Source organism: Balaenoptera physalus, assembly GCF_965194825.1.
Source record: "Balaenoptera physalus genome assembly, chromosome: 5".
In the NCBI taxonomy this organism is placed as follows: Eukaryota; Metazoa; Chordata; class Mammalia; order Artiodactyla; family Balaenopteridae; genus Balaenoptera; species Balaenoptera physalus.
In genome coordinates this window covers 92,773,329-92,794,510 of record NC_138884.1, presented here as the reverse complement: position 1 = coordinate 92,794,510, position 21,182 = coordinate 92,773,329, and the positions used below count along the sequence as shown (strand labels likewise).

Genomic DNA, 21,182 nt, shown 5'->3' with positions numbered 1-21,182 from the left:
CCTAACACCATGCACAAAAATAAACTCAAAGTGGATTAAAAACCTAAATGTAAGGCCAGGCACTATAAAACTCTTAGAGGAAAATATAGGCAGAACACTCTATGACATAAATCATAGCAAGATCCTTTTTGACCCACCTCTTTGAGAAATGGATATAAAAACAAAAATAAACAAATGGGACCCAATGAAACTTAAAAGCTTCTGCACAGCAAAGGAAGCCATAAACAAGATGAAAAGGTAACCCTCAGAATGGGAGAAAATATTTGCAAACGAAGCAAATGACAAAGGATTAATCTCCAAAATATACAAGCAGCTCATGCAGCTCAATATCAGAATCAAACAACCCAATCCAAAAATGGGTGGAAGACATAAACAGACATTTCTCCAAAGAAGATATACAGATTGCCCACAAACACATGAAAGAATGCTCAGCATCACTAATCATTAGAGAAATGCAAATCAAAACTACAATGAGGTATCACCTCACACTGGTCAGAATGGCCATCATCAAAATACCTACAAACAATAAATGCTGGAGAGGGTGTGGAGAAAAGGGACCCCTCCTACACTGTTGGTGGGAATGTAAATTGATACAGCCACTATGGAGAAAAGTATGGAAGTTCCTTAAAAAACTAAAAATAGAACTACCACATGACCCAGCAATCCCACTACTGGGCATATACCCTGAGAAAATGCATAATGCAAAAAGAGGCAAGTACCACAACGTTCATTGCAGCACTATTTACAATAGCCAGGACATGGATGCAACCTAAGTGTCCACGACAGATGAATGCATAAAGAAGATGTAGCACATATATGCAATGGAATATTACTCAGCCATAAAAAGAAATGAAATTGAGTTATTTGTAGTGAGGTGGATGGACCTAGATTTTGTCATACAGAGTGAAGTAAGTCAGAAAAAGAAAAACGGATACCATATGCTAACATATATATATGGAATCTAAAAAAAAAAAAATGGTTCTGATGAATCTAGGGGCAGGACAGGAATAAAAACACAGACGTAGAGAATGGACTTGAGGACACGGGGAGGGGGAAGGGTAAGCTGGGATGAAGGGAGGAGAGTAGCATTGACATATATACACTACCAAATGTAAAATAGATAGCTAGTGGGAAGCAGCTGCATAGCTGCTGAGATCAGCTCAGTGCTCTGTTACCACCTAGAGGGGTGGGATAGGGAGGGTGGGAGGACAGCGCAAGAGGGAGGGGACATGGGGATATATGTATACATATAGCTGATTCACTTTGTTATACACCAGAAACTAACACAACATTGTAAAGCAATTATACTCCAATAAAGATGTTTAAAAAATATGAACTTATAACATGTAAACATGGTGTTAAAATTGACTAAGTTTGTAGGTGTCAAAACAATCTGGCTAACTTCTGGAATATGAATGTGTAAATGAAAGGGTATTCAAAGGTCACAATAAAAAAAGTGAAAGTGTAGCTTCTCTCTTTAAGTCTGCCACAATATCTTGAAACCTGCAACCAGCTACTTAGAAGAAACTTTTTTGTACAAAAAAAGGAAACTAAAGAAGATAGATATGAAAGGAGAGAAACCTCCTTTAAACTGGACTGTGCTTTGGGCCAGTAAGAAGGTGGCTCAAGGGAGTTTCTAGGCAAGAGACCCAGGCAAAGTGAAATAACCCTTTTTAAGAGTGTAGTTTTAAGGAGTGTAGTTTCGATATTGAACTGCAGCAGAAACACCCAGAAAGAATTCCAGAAAGGACTTTGTTTCATCAGTGGCCAATGCAGTAAAAGGATGATGTTAACTTCAACTGCGGTTGGAGGCAAAGGTGAATTGAGTAGGTAAAAGTTGAAACCCCTGATCAGTGTGCAGTAGAGTCAAGTTGAAAAATGGAACACTATCATGCATTTATAAGTGTTTTGTACCTCCCAGTGTAGCAGAAGAGTTTTGCTCTCTAACCTATGAGTTTTGCTAGAAACACTGCCAATGAAAGATATCGAATAAGAATAGTGAAAAGGCCCTAGTCCCATTGTAAGATTCCTACTTTTAGATGAAAGACTCCCAAGCTCCTGGGAGGTAACAGTAGACAACTACTAGGGCTGGAATCACACAATCTTAATTGATTGTTTCCTATGATTCAGGCACTGGTTAAGTGCATTTTATGAATCATTTTATTTAATCGTAACTCTACAGAGAGTTGTATTTCTATTTAATATATGAAGGAAACAAGGCTTTAAGCAATGAAGTGTTATACCAAAATCCCAAATATGTTAATAGCAAAGATGGGATAAAAAACAAGGTATATCTCTTTCCAGAGCCCGTGTTCTTAGATTATATACTATACTCTACGTTGGTGAACCATGCAATTTGTAAGTCACTCAGATTTGCTTTGGTATAGAAACCACCAAGGGGCTAGATGCACACCACTGTGAATAACATTTAGTACATTTGTGAAGTTAGAACCTCCGCTTGACCCATAAGCTCTCAACAGAGAGCATTTGCAGAATAATAATAAGCATGAAGCAAATACAACATTAGACTTAAAAGAAGAAAAGAAACTAAAATCACTAATAAAGCAATACAAGTATAGTATTCATAATTTGGTTTTTTAAGTCATTATTAGTACTATACATGTGAAAATATATGAAGTGGAGAATAATACCCTGGAAAGGAAATGTTTGGCTGCAGATCCTCAAAGCATTCCTTCCCTTTACGGAGTGACATTCCTGGGAATAAAGAAGGCAGATAACCCCATTGAGCGTCTCCTTGTAAATATAATGACGTCAGACCTTCTGGCGTTTTGCGCTCAGGTCTTAATTTATAAAGATGACTGAGTGATTACACTGTGAAGTCAATGCCATTGAAAGAAAAGTTTAATGTTACTTCAATTTCTCATAGAAACAAGAGACATGACTCACCACACAGATCCACAGGAGAAACACCAGGTTTTGTTCAGGAAGCAGAAGCAGAAGTGAGGAAAAACCCATGTCTTTACTGGGGTTTCTACAAGAAAGGCAAAGCAAGACAGGGTAAACAAATTAGGACTGGGTAGTTTGAATAAAGTTGGCTGGCTTTGGGCTATACGGGTGGTCTCTAGTTGCCTGGGACCTGGCCTTGGGATAATTAAGACAGAAGGCTACTGCCTGCTGGGGTATATGAGCCCAGAGGAGGGATAGATCTAGATTGATTAATTTGCATATCAAAGGTTTGCAGGCCAAGTCCCTTGCCATCTCTAAGAATTGGCTAGCCCAGAAGGGACAGTCTACTCAGCCAGAAAGTTTTTTTAAGATGTCAAAACATGTGACACAGGTGTGATGGATCCAGGAGTGATCTCCTTGGATCTCTGGAGCATTTCATCAGCCTGGGATTCCACCCATTTGAGCTGGCAATGGGCCCTATTGTTTCTAGGACACCTAGAATTCATCATTTGTGCCTGGCTCGTTTTATTCACTTATACTTCTAATTTCTTTGTAGTCAAGTCATTTCCTGTTTAAATCTCTTCAGCTTTTCCTCTTTGACCCAGAACTGACTGAACAATATCTCTGCTCTGCAGTGCATGAAAGATTCTTCTCAAAAGTAAGCCATTTGTGGGATGTTAGTCTGTCATGGGAAAAAAGGCAAAGTAATCAAGAGATTCAGTTAGCCCACCTGATTTGGGAAGTTTTCCACCAGCTCAGCTCTTATTCAACACCCTGAGGCCTTTTATCCAATCACTCATGTTTGACCACTTGTTCTAGGAACAAATGTTGGGGTGACCTCACAGAGTCTATAACTGAAATGAACAGAGGAATCAGCAGTCAGAGTGACCCAAGGAAAACTGAGGGCAACTCAGGAATCATAATTTAATTTTCACTTAGAGTTCTCAATCAAAAATTTAAAATAGGATTATAAAAATAGTATCTACTCCTGATGGAAAATTTGGAAAAACAGAAATATAAAACAGGAAAAAACACAAGTCCACCACTGACATATATTGGGTGTATTTATTTTCATTCTGTGTTCTCTGCCCACATGAATGTATAAAATTGAGATCATACTATATATACATGGTTTTATGTTAATTTTTATCTAACACTATACTATAGTCATTTCCCATGTTATGAAGCATTGTAAACATTGATTTTAATGGCTGTATAATATTTCATCCTACAAGTAAATGATGACTTATTTAAACATTCCCCTTATTGGGGCACTTAGGTTGTTTGCAGTTGTTTTTCCATTTGTTTTTTGTGGGGTTTTTGTTTTTGTTTTTTTGAAGTAACACTGTAATGAATATCTGTACATATAAATATTTTACTACAATTAAATTTATTTGCTAAGGAAAAGAAAGGTTTCAAAACATAATATACAGAAAATAAATATATATATATAAAACAATATACCTAGCAAATAAATAATATTTTCTAGCAAGAGAGTCCTCATCTAAGGCATGCTTTTAGCAGAATCTATCTGATCTGTCTACTATTGCTTATGCAGGGGTCAGCAAACCATGACCCCATGAGTTAAGAATGTTTTGACATTTCTTAAGTGTTGTAAAAGTAGAATACAAAGATTAACAGAGACTATATGTGGCCCACAAAGTCTAAAAAATATTGACTGTCTGGCCCTTGACAGAAAAAAAATAAATTTCTAACCCCTGAATTATTGTAAACAAACAAATCTATGGATTTATGGGGAAAAATAAATTTGCTAGAAACATCAACATTAGGAAGTAAAACTGTTCTGCTACATTAGGATGCACAAAACACTTAAAATGCATGATTATGTTATATTTTTCAACTTAACTACACGTGTTGATCAAGGGTTTCAAGTTTTACTTATTAAATTCACCTATGGCTTAATGTGGAAAATGTCACTTAAGCAATGTACCTATCAGAATATAAAATGGAAATATTTCATGACCAAAGCAACTCCTTTCTGCACAACTGATGTGATGAAATATGGAGCTTAGAGACCTTTTATGTTGATATGGGCCAGAGAATGCCCTAATGTGGCAAGAAAAAAACCTGGGGAGCTATATTTGTGGTCCTTATGCCTCCCTCTGCTTTGTCAGTGCTCACAATTAATTGTATCTTTGATATTGTTAGTAAAGTAAACTGGTTAAGGTCCTTGATTTCTTAATTCTCTAATAATTTGATCTTTAGTGTTAATTCATACAGTTTCTGTTCAATCATTTTCATATACAAAAATGTAATGGTGATGTTTTATAGAAAGAAACACTAAAGAGTGAAAAAGGAAAACTGCAAACCTGAGCATTTAGGATTATATTATGGACTGAATGTTCATGAAATCCTCAAATTTATATATCGAAGCCCTAATCCCCATTGTGATTGTATTTGGAGGTGGGATCTCTGGGAGATAATTAGGTTTACAGGAGGTCATGAGAATGGGACCCTCATGATGGGATTAGTGTCCTTATAAGAAGAGACACCAGAGAGAGGGCTCTCTTTCTCTCTCTAATATGTGAGGACACATCAAAAAAAGATGGCCCTCTGCAAGCCAGAGAGAGGTCTCACCAGAACCTGACCACGCTGACGCCCTGATCTTGGACTTCCAGCCTTGAGAACTGTGAGAAAATAAATTTCTGTTGTTTAAGCCACCCCGGGTCTTCAGTATTTTGTTATGACAGCCCGAGCTAAGACAGATTTCACCCAGGATACTCTTGCGAGAATAAGGACATGGTAATATTGCTAAGCTGACTAGGCCAGTGCTGATGCAGGGATAATGCATGATGATAATGTTGACTAGAATTACATCCACCAAATGAACATTGAACAGATGAAGATGGATGTTGTACACATTGCAATAATTGGTATGATTTTTCCTGTGACTTCACATGGGAGGCAGAAGTTAGGTCCTCAGTGTCTGATGTCAGTCTAACAGGCAGTGAGCCATCAGCCTTAGGTGTCAGAGAATGAGATGTCGTTGTTAGCTCCACTTCATCTTGAATTTTTGTGTGTGTATAGACCCTGCTGCTGGTGATTGTTAATTCTTTTTTTTTTTTAATGGTGACAGGTAGCCATCATGTATGTTAAGCTGCTTGTCATTTTCTTGAAACAATATCAATGGATTCTTAACACTGGCTGGCATTTCCTGTATGATTATTCATCATTTCCTAGAAATATAATCTTTAAGGTTTGGGATTTTTTTAAACCTCATTGTTAATTAATGTTTTATTCTAGTCCTTAAGAAATCAATCTCTTCTTTCCGGATGCTGATGAAACTATCACAATCTGTTACTCCATCCACTTACTTAAATTTTGTTTTTTCATCTTTATAAATTGTTGGATTCATTCAAACATTATTTATATGGCTTTCACTAAAATTGTTTACTTCGTTCAAATTTGGGTTTTTTAAACTGTTTTTTTAAACATAATGAGGCATTAACATATACACACTATATATAAAATAGATGATCAATAAGGACTTACTGTAAAGCATGGGGAACTCTACTCAATACTCTGTAATAACCTATGTGAGAAAAGAATCTGAAAAAGAATAGATATATGTATATGCATAACTGAATCACTTTGCTGTACACCTGAAACTACCACAACATTTTAAATCACCTATACTCCAATATAAAATAAAAAATTTTTAAATAAATAAATAAATATAGTGATGCAAAGATCAATATTTAAGGGCTGGCAGTATTCTATCTCTTTGAGATACATACCATAGTAATGTAGAATCTGAAGAATGTAATCCGTAAATATGTGACTTTGAACCTGAAAACAGACCTTGTTGGAGAATACACAAGGATGACATGGTAATTTCCAGCTAGAGATGGGAAAAGTTATCAGTCTCATTATGTATAAACTGTAGTTCCTCACGGGGCCAGGAGCATTGTATATGACTGGTGGCATTGCAATCATTTCTTTTCTAGGGTACCAATCGCTCTCCAGGATTAGACACCTGTGGCACTCATGTGGTTGTAAAGCTGCGGTCACAGTTTGTTGTTGTTTGACCACCAGAGTAGAAATATGCATTTTTGGAAAGGCAACGTAATTTATTTTCTTTCCTTTTATTATTTATGTATTTATTTTTGGTACACATGTAGTAATATTTGAGTAAGTCACAGGATATAATTTTACAGTAAAATATACATGCTTTTCTTAAATTCATTTTGCATGTTTTCTTTTCAGTGAAATTTTCAGTGATTTTTTTTAAAGCTATACTACATAATCATTTATTTGTATCACAATGGAGTTCCAAGTGTTCAGATGATTAAGTGAGTTGTCCCTTGAGGAATAGCAAAAAGGGAAACACTGTTGTGCTGCTTCATTAGACTCGTAACCAAATAATGAAGGAAAACCAATTTGAAACCAACAGTAAGAGGTCACCTTATTAAAACTATCCAAGTCAACTTAAGACAAATGAATGCAATAAAAAAATTAAATATCTGTAGCATTTTTCATCATTGAATATGGTTAGAATTGTAAAGTCTGTTTATTAAAAACTGTTGATTCTCATTGGGTACTTTATAAATTTATCTATCTATTTATTTATTTATTTATGGCTGCGTTGGGTCTTCGTTGCTGAGCACAGGCTTTCTCTAGTTGCAGCAAGCGGGGGCTACTCTTAGTTGTGGTGTGCAGGCTTCTCACTGTGGTGGCTTCTCTTGTTGCGGAGCATGGCCTCTAGGTGTAGGGGCTTCAGTAGTTGTGGCTCGCGGTCTCTAGAACGCAGGCTCAGTAGTTGTGGCATACGGGCTTAGTTGCTCCGTGGCATGTGGGATCTTCCCAGACCAGGGCTTGAACCTGTGTCCCTTGAATTGGCAGGCAGACTCTTAACCACTGCGCCACCAGGGACGTCCCTTATTGGGTGCTGTTTTACATTTGGGTAGGCAGTCTTAGGCTTAGTTTTAGTTTCTAGTTTTGTTTTTTTTTTGAATCTATTTAAAGTCCACTACAAAGACTTACACTAGTTGTAAATTCACACTTTCATATTTTCAATATACATTTACTGAGAATTACTGTGATTCGGGATATTTGGCTTGATAATAATATCAAAAACCTGTATTAACAAACCACTTAATATTTGCTAAGCTCTGTTGTAATGTTTTACAGGTACTAACTCATTCCCTTTTTGCAACAACATGTAGAGCTAAATGCTATTACAAGCACATTTAAAGTAAAGAAACTGATTATCAGAGAAGTTAAATTATTTGTCCAAGAGCACAGTGAGAAATTAGCAAAGACAAGACTCAAACCCATGCATGTTAGAACTTTGCTCTTAACCAGTGAGCAAAATGCACTAATTAAAAGATGGTTCAATAACAGAATACAGAAGATATATGAACAGTGCCCTGGTGCCTCAGAAAACAGTCAGCTCTGGTAGAGAAGGCTTTCAGAGAGGTCCTAACTGAGTAAAATGAATGAGTTGTAGTTTGCCAGAGAAAGAAAGAAACTGGAATATTCTAGACAGGAAAAACACAACATGTGTAAATCCAAGGCCACGTGAAATAACGGGGCTTGATTAGGAAAAGCTGGGAATTGTGTGGGAAGAGTGGTGTAACTGATGCTAAGAGAGTGTGGGTGGGAGAAAGCCAGAAGCTCAGTTAGTCTTTTGTGTAAATAATGTAGTTGTAATCATCTGTACGACCTTTCTCATGTACTAAACTTTAAGTGCCCTGATGGCAGGGAACATTTCTGTATCATTTACTGTACTCCCAGCATCTATCTCAATGTCTCTTGTTTCTCAATCAATATATATTAAAAGAATCAATGAGTGACGAAGATATGGCTTGATGGATGCATTGGGGTTCTTTGAGGCTCTTTTGAAGGTTCATTGTTTATAATGGAGAGTGACAAGATTGCGCTTTTTTTCTTGCTTTTTTCTTTTTTTTGGCCTTGCCCCACGGCTTGTGGGATCTTAGTTTCCCCAACCAGGGATTGAACCTGGTCCGGCAGTGAAAGCACCGAGTCCTAACCACTGGACCGCCAGGGAATTCCCTGCTTGATTTTTTAGAAACATAACTCTGGGAGTAGTTTTGAAGGAGCCTTTGGAAGTAGCCTCTCTTGGAGATAAATGATAATTTATACATAAATGTATGCTTCTACAATACTTCTGCTGCTGAGTAAATCATGAGAACTCTCTATTTCCTCCTCTGTAAAATGAGGGGATGAGATCATCAGGTAATCCTGCTCAGCAAGCGTGTAGCATGAATTAGAGCCTGTGAGCATGGGTCTTACTGTGTTGAGAGTTATACAATGAGCAAGATTTGCATAGCAGAGCACCCATGGCTGGGGCCTGGGAAGCACAGGGAAATCAAGCAGGGGCCATTTATGATAAAAACCACAAAACCAACTTTAGAACGGTTATACTTGACTTATGTCCAGGTTGGGATCAGGGACAAGATGACTTTAGCACTTTGGATAAGTCCTAGAAAAGAACTTTCCTAAGGAAAATATCACTATCTAAAATCTTTGAAAACAGAATTCGTAGTCTGGGCCATAGGCCTCCTTATTCCAGCAATTTACTGAAATATTGCATAAAAATCCTCTTTTGTCCAACTGGCAAATTCAGTCCATCCCAACTCACAATTCTTTGAATAATAGCTAAAGAAACTAGGGCCTCCGAAAAGCAATAGATGAACTAACAGTGGGAGAATTCCAAATAGTTTCAACTGTTTTAGATCATGATTTTTTTATGATTCAAAGCATAAATTGTTTTCCAAAAAGAAATTCTTCTTTAATAAAATAACAATTTAAAAGTTAATTCCTTTCTTTTAAATATGTAAGAAAAATAAATTAATGACTATAATTGATAATGATATTAATTCTAGAAGAGTAATTTATAGAATACCTGTTCTTATATTATCTCCACAGACAACCTGTAAATCAGAAGTCCTGTATTCCTCTTCTTATTGTGTAAAAGATGACACTGAAGGAAGCAGGAAGTTTTAAGTGATTTACCCCAAGTTACACAATCATAACAAAATTTAGAACTAAATATCAAATTTTCTCAAAGGACTGGAATATCATTTTATGTCTGTTAACTCTGACTTCTACTCCTCATCCATACCTATTTTAAGTGTTGGTGTTCTCCGGGAGTTCTGATACATATTTAGCGTGTGAAACCTTTGGCAATGCTCACAGAACAAGCAGCTGGAGTTCTTCTGGTTTGATACATCTCAGCAGCTGCTTCCAGAATTATTGAAGCCACACTCTTTCCCCCTCTACTTCTGCACTTCTTGGGAACTGTTGATGTCATGCTATTTTTCTGCAAAAGCTGCTATTCATCTTTTCATAAATAATGCATTTTTGGTAAGGCTTCAACTTAACTCCTCCTTAACCTTCTTCTCTTGTTTCTTCTCCTTCCCCAGTGACACCTAGTGGTGTTTTGTTTACTTCCATTTTGTTTTCCAAGAAGATATCTTTACCTTGGTGATGAGACCATTATTACTTCCTTGTATCCACACATTTTGAATTAGTGTATTTAGCACACCATTAGCTTCTTACTTGAAGTGAACAAAATGATTTATCTTGCCCTTAATTTTCCCTTTCATAAACTTGTGCTAGTAAAGTGCTGAGGCCATATTTTCTCAGCAATCTTTCATGATATATTTTGGAAACCAGACCAAATCATTTTTTAGAGACCCATACACGCCTTGCAAATGAGATGTGTCATGATGGTGGCATGGAAAAACTTCTCTGAGAGTTCAGAGGAGTGGGGCATAACTTGGGTCTGGGGTGTGCAAGGAAGGCGTGGAAAAAGAGCATTTTAGATCAGTCTTGAATAAAATTATGGTTGTGCTGCTCATTTAGAGAATAGTGAGGTGAATAATAAGTTACAGAGTCAGAAAAATTCATATTATTTTGGTCCCCATGACCTGAGGAATCTCTGATAGAGTGTTATGATTCATTATATGCACAATAAATATTTTCTGATTAGATGAATCTTCTAGTACAGTTTGATTTAGTTCTCTTTTGATGGAGTAGAAGTTGTAATTGTTCCATAGAGAACAAAGGCTCAGATAAGATCACTACTATTGAGTGATGGGAATGAAGATAAGAAAAAGTCATCTTTTAAAACAAAAGATTGTAAAATCAGTATATAGTGAATGGGATATACTATCCACAGAAATGCTTCTCCTTCAGGAATGATCTGTAATAAATAGTTAACTTTAGTCAGCATTTGCTATTTGTTAGATATTGTGCCAAGCTGTTCACATGCATTTTCCCATTAATGTTCATAACAGACTTATATGGTACTACCAGACACACTAATTTACAAGTGAAGGAAAGCAGGTGTAGTGAGGCACAGACACACAAACTTGATCTATGTCAGAAATGTATTCAACCTTCACTTTTAATCTCAGGAATAATACACTTTGAAGAAGATACTGCCTGGAATATGACAAAACAGAATCAACAACAAAAACTTTATTATTTTCATTTTGTTCCTGCTCACCTGAAAAGCATCAAAAGCCTGTATTTAGCAGAGAAAAAATGGAGATTTGCAAGCAAAGTTCCAACGAGCATTTATCAAAGCCAGTGGAGAAGGGAAGCTTTGTTCTACAACCTGCCTTAGTTTTGTCAATGAGAATATCCCTATTTTATGCAGGAGCACAAGATAATCTATGTTAATCTATGAAATGCATAGATTAACAAAAAAAATCATTAGAAATATCCTATTTCTTTTGTTTATATTTTATTACCAATGAACACTCTGCTTGATGGGTTGGTCACCTTTGTGACTTACTCATAAACACTGTCAATTATATTATCAAGCCATATGTTAAATTTTGATTTTGATGGTAAGCACAGTCATACTTCTAACTGCATATTTTTTTGGCATCTAAAATTTAGTTGTTGAGGCCTTGGTTATTTGGGCTGCAAACTACATGCCTAGACAGTACTACAAAGACACAATTTTTAATTTTTTGGTACTTTTTGACTACCTTTGACCAAAAACACACCATTTCTTAAATTTCTTTTAACTCCTTGAGATATGAAATATTTCACATATATAGCAATTATGTATCCCAGCAATGAATTCCAAAAAGTCATACCTACTGCTCAGTATCTTGATTTTAAGTAAACTACAATAGAAGAAAATTTCTATGAATATTTTTAAGTGTTAACTACAGATATCACAACACCTTTTTTTTTTTTTTTTTTTTTCGGGAAACTAACCTAACATTAATTGAGTGGCAACTTTGTATGTCTGGCCTTGTGCAAGGATTTTTCATTGACGATATTCCATTTCATCGTCACACCAACCCTGTAAGATAGGTATCACCCTCATTTTTGTCAGAAGAGGAAGATGAGGCTCAGAAAGGTTAGGTAGTTTGTCCAGTCACACAGTTGGTAAGAGACAGAGCTGCGACTGAGTCTCAGACTCAAGTCCCTGCTCTCTCTCCGACGCCGCCTCTCGGGAGGAAGGAGGGAGAAAAGGCAGCAGCAGCCATCCTTCCATTTTCTTCCCTGAGAACCAAGGCGTTACCAAGAGAAGGAGCCTGTCCTTTCCCACAGACCGTCCCCTCTCCACCTGGGGAGGATGCACTCAGTTGAAGAGCCAAAACATAACTATAAAAATAAGTAGCAGGGGGGCTTCTCTGGTGGCGCAGTGGTTGAGAATCCACCTGCCAATGCAGGGGACACGGGTTCGAGCCCTGGTCTGGGAAGATCCCACATGCCGCGGTGCAACTGGGCCCGTGAGCCACAACTACTGAGCCTGCGCGTCTGGAGCCTGTGCTCCGCAACAAGAGAGGCCGCGATAGTGAGAGGCCCGCGCACCACGATGAAGAGTGGCCCCCACTTGCCACAACTAGAGAAAGCCCTCGCACAGAAACGAAGACCCAACACAGCCAAAAATAAAATAAATAAAATAATTAAAAAAGAAATAAGCAGGGACAAGACGCCCAGCAGCGAGGGTGTGCGGTTTCGGGGCTGTGGGAAGGTCTTTGCGCCGTTCACAGCTGCTGTGGGAGAGAGCCACGTGGGCCCTGTGGACAAAACGGGGACAGTGGCTGGAGTGGGTGGGCTAAACAGGCCCCTTTTGGGTCGAACAGATTTTAGATCACAACGCCTGGAGCAGGCAGCAGCCGCTGTTTGCACGGTCACCACCGCCCTCCGTCTGCTTATTTTACCGGTGTTTGTGATCCAACAGGGATTCAAAATTGGGAGAGCATACAAGTTTGTGCTTTACGTGTCCCAGGACTGTCGTCTCACCCCTCCTACTGTCTCCAAGGCCCACAGACAGGACAGCAGCAAAGAGCAGGCGGTCCCCATCGTCACGTCCAGAGTCACCTTGCCCAGGAGGCGCTGCACCTTCCCGGACTTGCGGATGAGCAGCTTGCAGACCTGACCCTCTGTCAGGGTACAAGCACTCTCTACCAGCCTGGCTTCCCGGTCTTTCTCCTGCTTTGTAACCACCCTCTGTCCGCCCTCGCTCTGCGCCTCTGATTTGGTAGGCTCGACGTCCGGAGTGGGCGGCTGGCCGGGGAGCCAGTCTTGCAGCTGCAGGAACAGCAGCTCCTCCTCCTGCGTGAGGCTCAGCTTCCTGAAAGCTCTGCCACGGACATATCCTTCGGGAGGCCGGGGGTCTTCCTGGCTGCTCTGGGAGGAGGCTTCATCTTGCCCTCCTCCTCCTCATCTCGGGGCTCGTGGCTCGTCTTTCACTTTCACAGCAGGCCCCGCCCACTTCCACGTCCTCTTCCTTGAGCCAAGGTTTGACATCTGGTTCTTCATTCTCTTCCTTCAAAAGCCAGCCCGAGTGAGCCAGAAGCAGCTGCACAGGCATATTTCGAGCGTCGTTCCTCAGCCCAGGGTCATCGATGAAATCATCCTTCTCCAGCGTGCACAGGATCTGTTTTGTTTCTTCATCTGTCTCCCTCGTGTCCTTTTTGATGTTGATGTTGTGAGAGGGCCCCATGTCCGACACATCCACAGTCTTAGCCCAGTTCCCCTTTTTCTTCATCATTTCAGCTGGGTCCTGCTCAAAGATGGAGTGGGACCGGAACACTTCTGGGCGCCCCCCGCCCTGTCCATGGCCCTCTCGCTGTCGGTCTCTATCCCTTTCACGCTTTTCCTTCTTGATGGTTACTTCTTCCTTGGGCTCTTCCTTGATCTTATGACTGATATTTGGGGAGAAGGTTTTCTTCTTGACTCCCTGAGGGTGAGGTCCCTGGAGTGGATGGAGGGAAGGCAGCCCGGGGTGAGGGGAGGCACCGGCCTCCACAGGAAAAGACCCCCGTGCCCCAGAGAGGAAGGGTCGGGGCCCTCCCGGAGCGCTGGGCTCGCCTGCGGCGTTTTCTTCATGTTGCCCCAGCGCACCGGGGCTGGAGCTCCGCACCACGCGCATCCCGACTTCACCTCCTAGGCGACCTGCAGCCGGGCCTCGGGGCCGGGGCGGAAGTCCACAACACCTTTTAAAACTTAACCTGAGTATCTTTTCATCTTATTTAAATTAATTAATTAATTAATTATTTTATTTCTATAATTCTCATTGCTTGCTTATTACTTATCAACATTATTAAAATTAAGAAGAGGTTTTTTAACTTATAAAATATATTCTTTGGAAATACATAATATGCTATTATAATGGGTTCTGTGTGGTTATCTACTGCTACCATAATGTTGTGTAACCAACAACCACAAAGCCTATATGCTTAAAACAATAAGCTCTTTTAAGTTCATATGTGTGTGTGTTGGCTAGCGGAGCATTTGGCCTCCAAGGGCCTAGAGATACCCACGTGCACGTCTGTGATTAGCAGCAGACAACCAGGTGGTTCTGTTTGTACTGGCTGGACTCAATAACGAGGACTAAGCTCTTCCTCACTTGGTTGCTTATTCTTTAGCAGGTTAGCTGGCATTCACTTGTTCTCAAAGTGGAGTCAGAGAAAAAAGAGAACATAGGCACTAAAGGACTCTTGATGTCTTGTTTGGAAATGGAATACTGGCACTTCTTTCATACTCTATTGACCACAGCAAGTCCAAAGCCAGCCCACATTAAAAGATTCAGGAAATAAGGTACAACTCTTTTAAAGTTACAATGTTATGTTATCAAAGGAGTAGTTACAGGGAAGCATATAGGATCTGGGACATTTTTGTAACTAATCAAAATTTTTTTTATTAATTTTGGTAGATATTTTAAAATGTATTAATCTTTGAAGAGAAAAAGTAAACTTGTCTCTGACAATCTTAACAATTTTATGTCTGTATGTCTATTTTATTTCTACCCCTTTTTTTTTTTTCCTTTCTATAGTTGTTTGGAGGATATTTTATTAATAGTATACTAATTGTAAAGTTTGATGCTTAGCTACTTAATTGGCTGCTATTTTTCTTTTCTTATATATTAGCATATTTAATTCTCATATAATAACAATTCAGCTTCATCTCATAAGTTTTGAGAAATAATAACTTTTACATATTTAAGTATAAATATTTTCTAATTTCAAGTATGGGTTCTTCCTTACTTGATATAAATTATTAGTGTGTTCTAAATTTTAAAAATACATTTTTAAAAATCTTAACTTTTAGATATTATTTTCTAACATAATAGCATTGTGTTCAGAGAATGTGAACTGAATCATAACATAGATGATTCTAACAAACGTGATGTAGAACTAAGTTAGACAGACACAAAAGAATACATACATATGATTCCTTTCATACATAAAGTTCAAAAACAAGCAAAACTATTGTTTATCCTTGGGGAGTATGTAGTGACTAGGTAGGGGCATAAGGGAGCTTTTGAGAATGCTGGTGATATTTTCTTTCTTGATCTAGGTTCTAGTTACAAGGCTGTTGGTAATTTGTGAAAATTTATCAAGCTGTTTATACTTGTGATTTATGCACATTTTTATGTATTTGTTATACTTCTGTAAAAAGCTGGAAATCTCAGTGAACTTGTTTATAGCAGATTAGACAGAGCTGAAGAGACGATTAGGAGAATAAATATAAATTTAAGGAATTATGAGTTTACAGATTCAAAGAGAGAAAAATTATGAACAAGAGGTTACAAGATACACAGAAGAAAGTGAGAATTCTACAATTACACATATTCCTTTCTAACGTGTCTTTGTCACTCCTCCCATCAAAGCACAGAGTCTAATCCCTCAAGGCTTGAATCTGGTATGGCCCTGGGACATGCTTTGACCAATAGAATGTGGCAAAAGTGACACTGCTTTTATTTTCAAGTCTACTATTTGGAAAAGCTTGCAATCAAGTAGTCCCTAAACTGCAAGCTGCTGCTCGGTGAACTTGTCACACTTCCACAGACTTAGTCAGTAAGGAGACAACCAGACCAAATGGTTTTGCACAGTTTATAACTTCTAGTGTAGCAGGCAGCTTGAACTTCATGCTCTCACTGATCTCTTTTACCTTCCAAGTCCCACAGGGGTGATTCAACATGGGCCTAGGTGAATTCTGAACACACAGCTAATCTGTGTCCAGCTTTGAAACCCCCAATCCCATAAGGTGATGCTAAAAAACTTGCCTAAACTTTGCTCCAAAGGAGACATTGTATTTATTACTTTGTAATATAAGAAAGTCTTCCCTGATAACACAGTACTAGCTTGCTATAACTCCTTATACAAACATTCTTAAGTTGTCCATAAATGCCTAGCCATGTAGAAATGTGAGGGATTCGTGGAGAATTGTCTCTAAACAGCAACTTCTGAATGCTTCTACAATCATTTAAAAAGGACTAGTCTAGCATCTAGAGGATGAAAGGGCATGTGGAAAATCAGGAGCCATTCCATCTGAGGACTCATAAACAAGTAGAAGGAACTCTCCCTTGAATTCAGCTCAAATTGCTGACTCACACATTGTGAGTAAATAATAAACTAAGTTTTGGGATGTTTTGTTACACAACATTAGATAACTGAAACAAACATGTTAAGAATCATGAAAGAAAATATCTCAAAGCATAGCTGGCTACTTTTAAGAATAATCATGGGTTGTTTGGTACAAAATGTTTATCAATAATCTCATTCTTCTTCTAGGACAATTTTTGTAAAGATACTTTTTGGAAGCTATTTGGGGAAAAAAATCTATTCCTGTAACTAAAACATTAGCCAGTGGTTCTTTATCATAGGTGGCTAAGTTAAAACTAATGAAACACATTTTTATAGATATCACTATTTTTTTTCAATTTTCTTTCAGTAAGGTTTTGAACCAATGAGAGGTGTTATTAGAATATACCTACCTGTGCAAATACTTGTTAATAGTACCTGCATTTGTTTGATGTAGACCTGGTGAGTTCAACTGAGTTTTTCTTTTGGTTTGTGGTAGAATGAAGTGGAATACTTAAATCTTATCATTATGGAGATTGTTCTTTCATTTATTCAACAACCATGCACTGTTCACAGTGAGCGAGTTATGCCAGATGAAAACTGAAGAGCCCACAAGACCCTCCTCTGCCTCTCTGGTCTTGCCTTCATTGTACTTCCCCTCTGTCACAAATGTTAACCTCCTTACTGTTCTTTAATGACAGAAGTTTGTCCCTTTTTCTTGGAAAAGTGCTTCTTCAATATAACTATACGCCAGGCTTCCTTTCATCTTTCAGCCCTTTGGTCAAATATCAGTCTATCAGCAACTAACTCCTTCAACACACAGTTTAACCTGCATCACTCCCTATTACAAGTTCACATTTTTTCCCACAGCACTATATCACCGTTAACAGACAGTTAAAAAAAAAAATAGTTTTCTTTTTTTTTGTTGGTTTGTTTTTCCTTATTATCTATCTTTTCCCTGAAAACAAGCTTCAAAGAGGCATGGGTTTTTGTTTTGATTACTATAATTTTCTTAGTGCTTGGAACAGTACCTAATTCATAGCAGGTACATAAAAATGTTTGTTGATTGAATGAATACATGAATTAATAGTGTACAATCAGCCTCTGGTTTCTAAAAAGAATCCCCAACACCGTGGCGGCTTATAATAAAGTTTTATTTATCACATTGGCTAGGGGCTCTGATCCATGTCTCCTCACTCTAGGAGCTGATGGAGCCTCCGCCATCAGACACATTGCCTGCCAATGTGGCAAGGAAACAGGGATTAAGCCAACCTCACACTGGTTTTAAACTCTCCCACTGAGAAGTGATAAATAGAAAGTTCAATCACATTTCACTGTCCACAGGTAGGTAGGCTGTAGCTACCATGTTCCAAAAAAGACAGGCTGTGATAATGGCAGAGATGGTATTTGTACAGAGTCGTTAGGGAAGGCCTCTTAGAGAGAATAATATTTGAACTGAGCTCAAATTTCTTCCTAGAGGCCAACAACTAAGGTATTCTAAAACATGATTTAGATCCCAGTTCTATGTTATCTGTCAAAAATTAACAGCTATCCTGCTATCCTTACCTCTTCGTGTTACTGCATTAAATGAGATATTTCATAGAGAGCACTTAACACAGTGTCTGGAAATTAGCAAATGCTCAAAAATGCTATCCATTACTAATCATTATCACTGACATTTAAAATCATTTTGAATTAAATGGTAAGTCTTCCTGAAAACAATTAAATAGGAAAATATATCTAAAGGGAGTAGATCAGTGCTAGGTGGATTTTGTCATAAAGAGGACCATCCAGGCTTGTGGGACGATCTCATAAAAGGTAAGTTTTGAATCATGTTTGGTTGAAACACTGGCTACACACTGATCGGCATGTAAGGTGGGTAATACTCTTGAACTCAGAGCAACGATGGGAGAATATATGAAATATATTGAAGCAAGTGATTTCTCAAACACCAAGCAACTAAGCCCTGACAGAAATACAGGATCAAATTCGTATTCATAATTTATGTTTTATAACCCACCTACTACCAATAGTATCCTGAGGTATTAGTAGAAATATATTGTGCAGTAATAATAGTTAATGCTAGAGACAGAGAAGGTCAACAGAGTATTATCCTTGATTACTTTGAAGCAGATGACAAATTTTAAGAAGATGGTCATGCATGGTCATGTACTATAAGCTGGAATGCTTTGAAAAAGATTAATATGGTAATATCAATAATTGTATAACGCCAAAGCACTGACCACCAAAGAGGAGGAAAAAATCACTGGTATTGGATTACAGGAGGAAAACCCTGTAAAGATAGTTTGGAGGCAACTTTGATGTGATGCATTTACAGTGGAGAAAGGTGACAATGAATTCACACACAAAAACAAATAAATAGAAGTAAAACTCTCTATAACATTCTGTGCCTCCTATATTGTTTTATCCTCAATAATCAAAATTTAAGATAATTAGGCACGCTAGTTAAACACATAGTACTCATTAATAGAGCAATTACCATAGATTTCCACAGTAAGATAAGACTGTATATCTTAATACATGATTTATTATGCAAGGACACTATGTTCTTTAACTCTTTATTATAACTCATGAGGATTGCTAGAATTTAGCTCATAGAATTACTGGAAAGCCTACTTGAAGTTGTGCTGTACAAAAAAGAGTTAAGAAGGTAGAGGAATAAGATCCAATATGGTTGCTTATAATCATATGATACCAATTAGTGTTTCACTAACACTGATTATTAAGAAGCACAGTGTGACTTACATTTCCATTTTCACTTAACACGTTTTATCTAGGTGTTTAGTTGTTCATGGGTATGAGAATTTATTTTGCCATTCACCGAGATCTCAGTTGGAGCTCTGATATTCCTGACTTATCAGTGCTTTTTCCACTTCAAGAAAAAAAAAAATTACCATTCCTCAAGGCACTAAACTACTTTTAGTATTACAATTTCTAGTCCTTTGTCTCTCCTTGATCCTCTGACATTTTTTTCATGTCTCTTCTTGTAGTGCACTTAAGCAGAGCTATTTTGATTAAATAACTCCCCAGAGGACTGAGATTATAATACAATAGTCTTCCAAATAGGTTATTCTTGAGTACATATTGCCATTATGCAGTACAGATATAACATCAGTATTTCATAAATGCATGTTTCTATGAAATCCGCCAAGTAGATGAATATCTCTTTGATTGTTCCTGACATCATTGAGTTATAAATAATAAAGTGAAGCTCAAATTGTTTATTTGCAATGGAACAGCTCTGAGAAGAATTTCAGCTATCAATGATGTAGTAACCTCTAGAAAAGACAGGAACTTTAAAATTACACTGAACACTATCTGAAATAATTCCCTTAAATTGGGCAATTGCTCAAAATTGCCATAAATCAATTCTCCAAATCCAATAGAATTAAAATGAGTGGTGAGTACATTCTTATTTAATTCACTTTTTTTTTTTTTTTTAGAGTCAGTCCGCTTCAGTGTTTTGGAGTTAAGATAGCATTAGATGGGTGAAGTAATTACTAATTAGCATGGTTTCAGCAGGGCAGACTTTTCACTACTAGTCAGATTCTTTACTCTTCTGAGAAATTGGTTTGCACTTATTTAGAACAGCTCCCAGGAAAAGGACTCTTTCTTCTTTATGTCAAATGATCACTATCATTACACACTTGGAAAATTTCAAACATTAAAGTAAAACATGGGACAATTTAATTAAATCTTAAGAATTGGACTTCTTATGTAAAATAAAGCCAAAAATAGAATTTTTATCACTGTGATTAACTATTAATCTCTTCCATCTTTTCACGTAGTTAGCCTTTTAGTAAAGACCATTGTATGTTAAATCTTTAGCACATAGAAGGCCAATGAAGCCTGATTCAGTTTTAAAGTTCCCATTTCATATAGCTATCTTACTCCCCTGGCCTCAGAAAAATTTAAAAATTCTTAAAAAAAGTTTTTTGACAGATTAAAAAGTAAGCAAAGCTACAAAGTTTCAGTTATGAAAGATTAGTCCTAGAGATCTAATGGACAATGATGTGACTATATTAACAATATTGTACTGTACCCTTGAAATCTGCTAAGAGGGTAAATCTTTAGATCACCACACACAAAAAATAAGAAAATAGTAACTATGTGAGTTATGAATATGTTAACTAGCAAAATAGTGGTGAATATTTTATAATATATATGCATATCAAATCATCAAGTTGTACACTTAACCATATACAATGTTTAACTGTCAACTATACCTCAATAAATCTAGAAAAAAATTTGAAGTATGCAAAGCTGTAAATCAGTGACAGAGTACAAAAAACATATTTCTTTGAGGAACAAATCACTCAGAAACTATTTTGTAATGTATATTTTCTCAAAGTGCTTCCTTTTGAAAAACGAAAGTCCACATATTCTTTTTAGCTTATTAATTTGAGCACAATCTGGTTGTTAATTTTG

At 37.5% G+C, this 21,182-nt stretch overlaps 1 pseudogene across 1 annotated transcript in view; it reads right to left on the bottom strand.

The window, feature by feature from the left end:
* Window positions 1-288: 288 nt before the first annotated feature.
* The window catches only part of LOC309662117 (DNA-directed RNA polymerase III subunit RPC4 pseudogene), a 47,416-nt pseudogene continuing 26,522 nt past the window's right edge, over window positions 289-21,182 (bottom strand). Inside the window, exon 1 of the transcript in view lies at window positions 289-21,182. This exon is cut by the window's right edge and continues 26,522 nt beyond it. The product of the transcript in view is annotated as a DNA-directed RNA polymerase III subunit RPC4 pseudogene (transcript).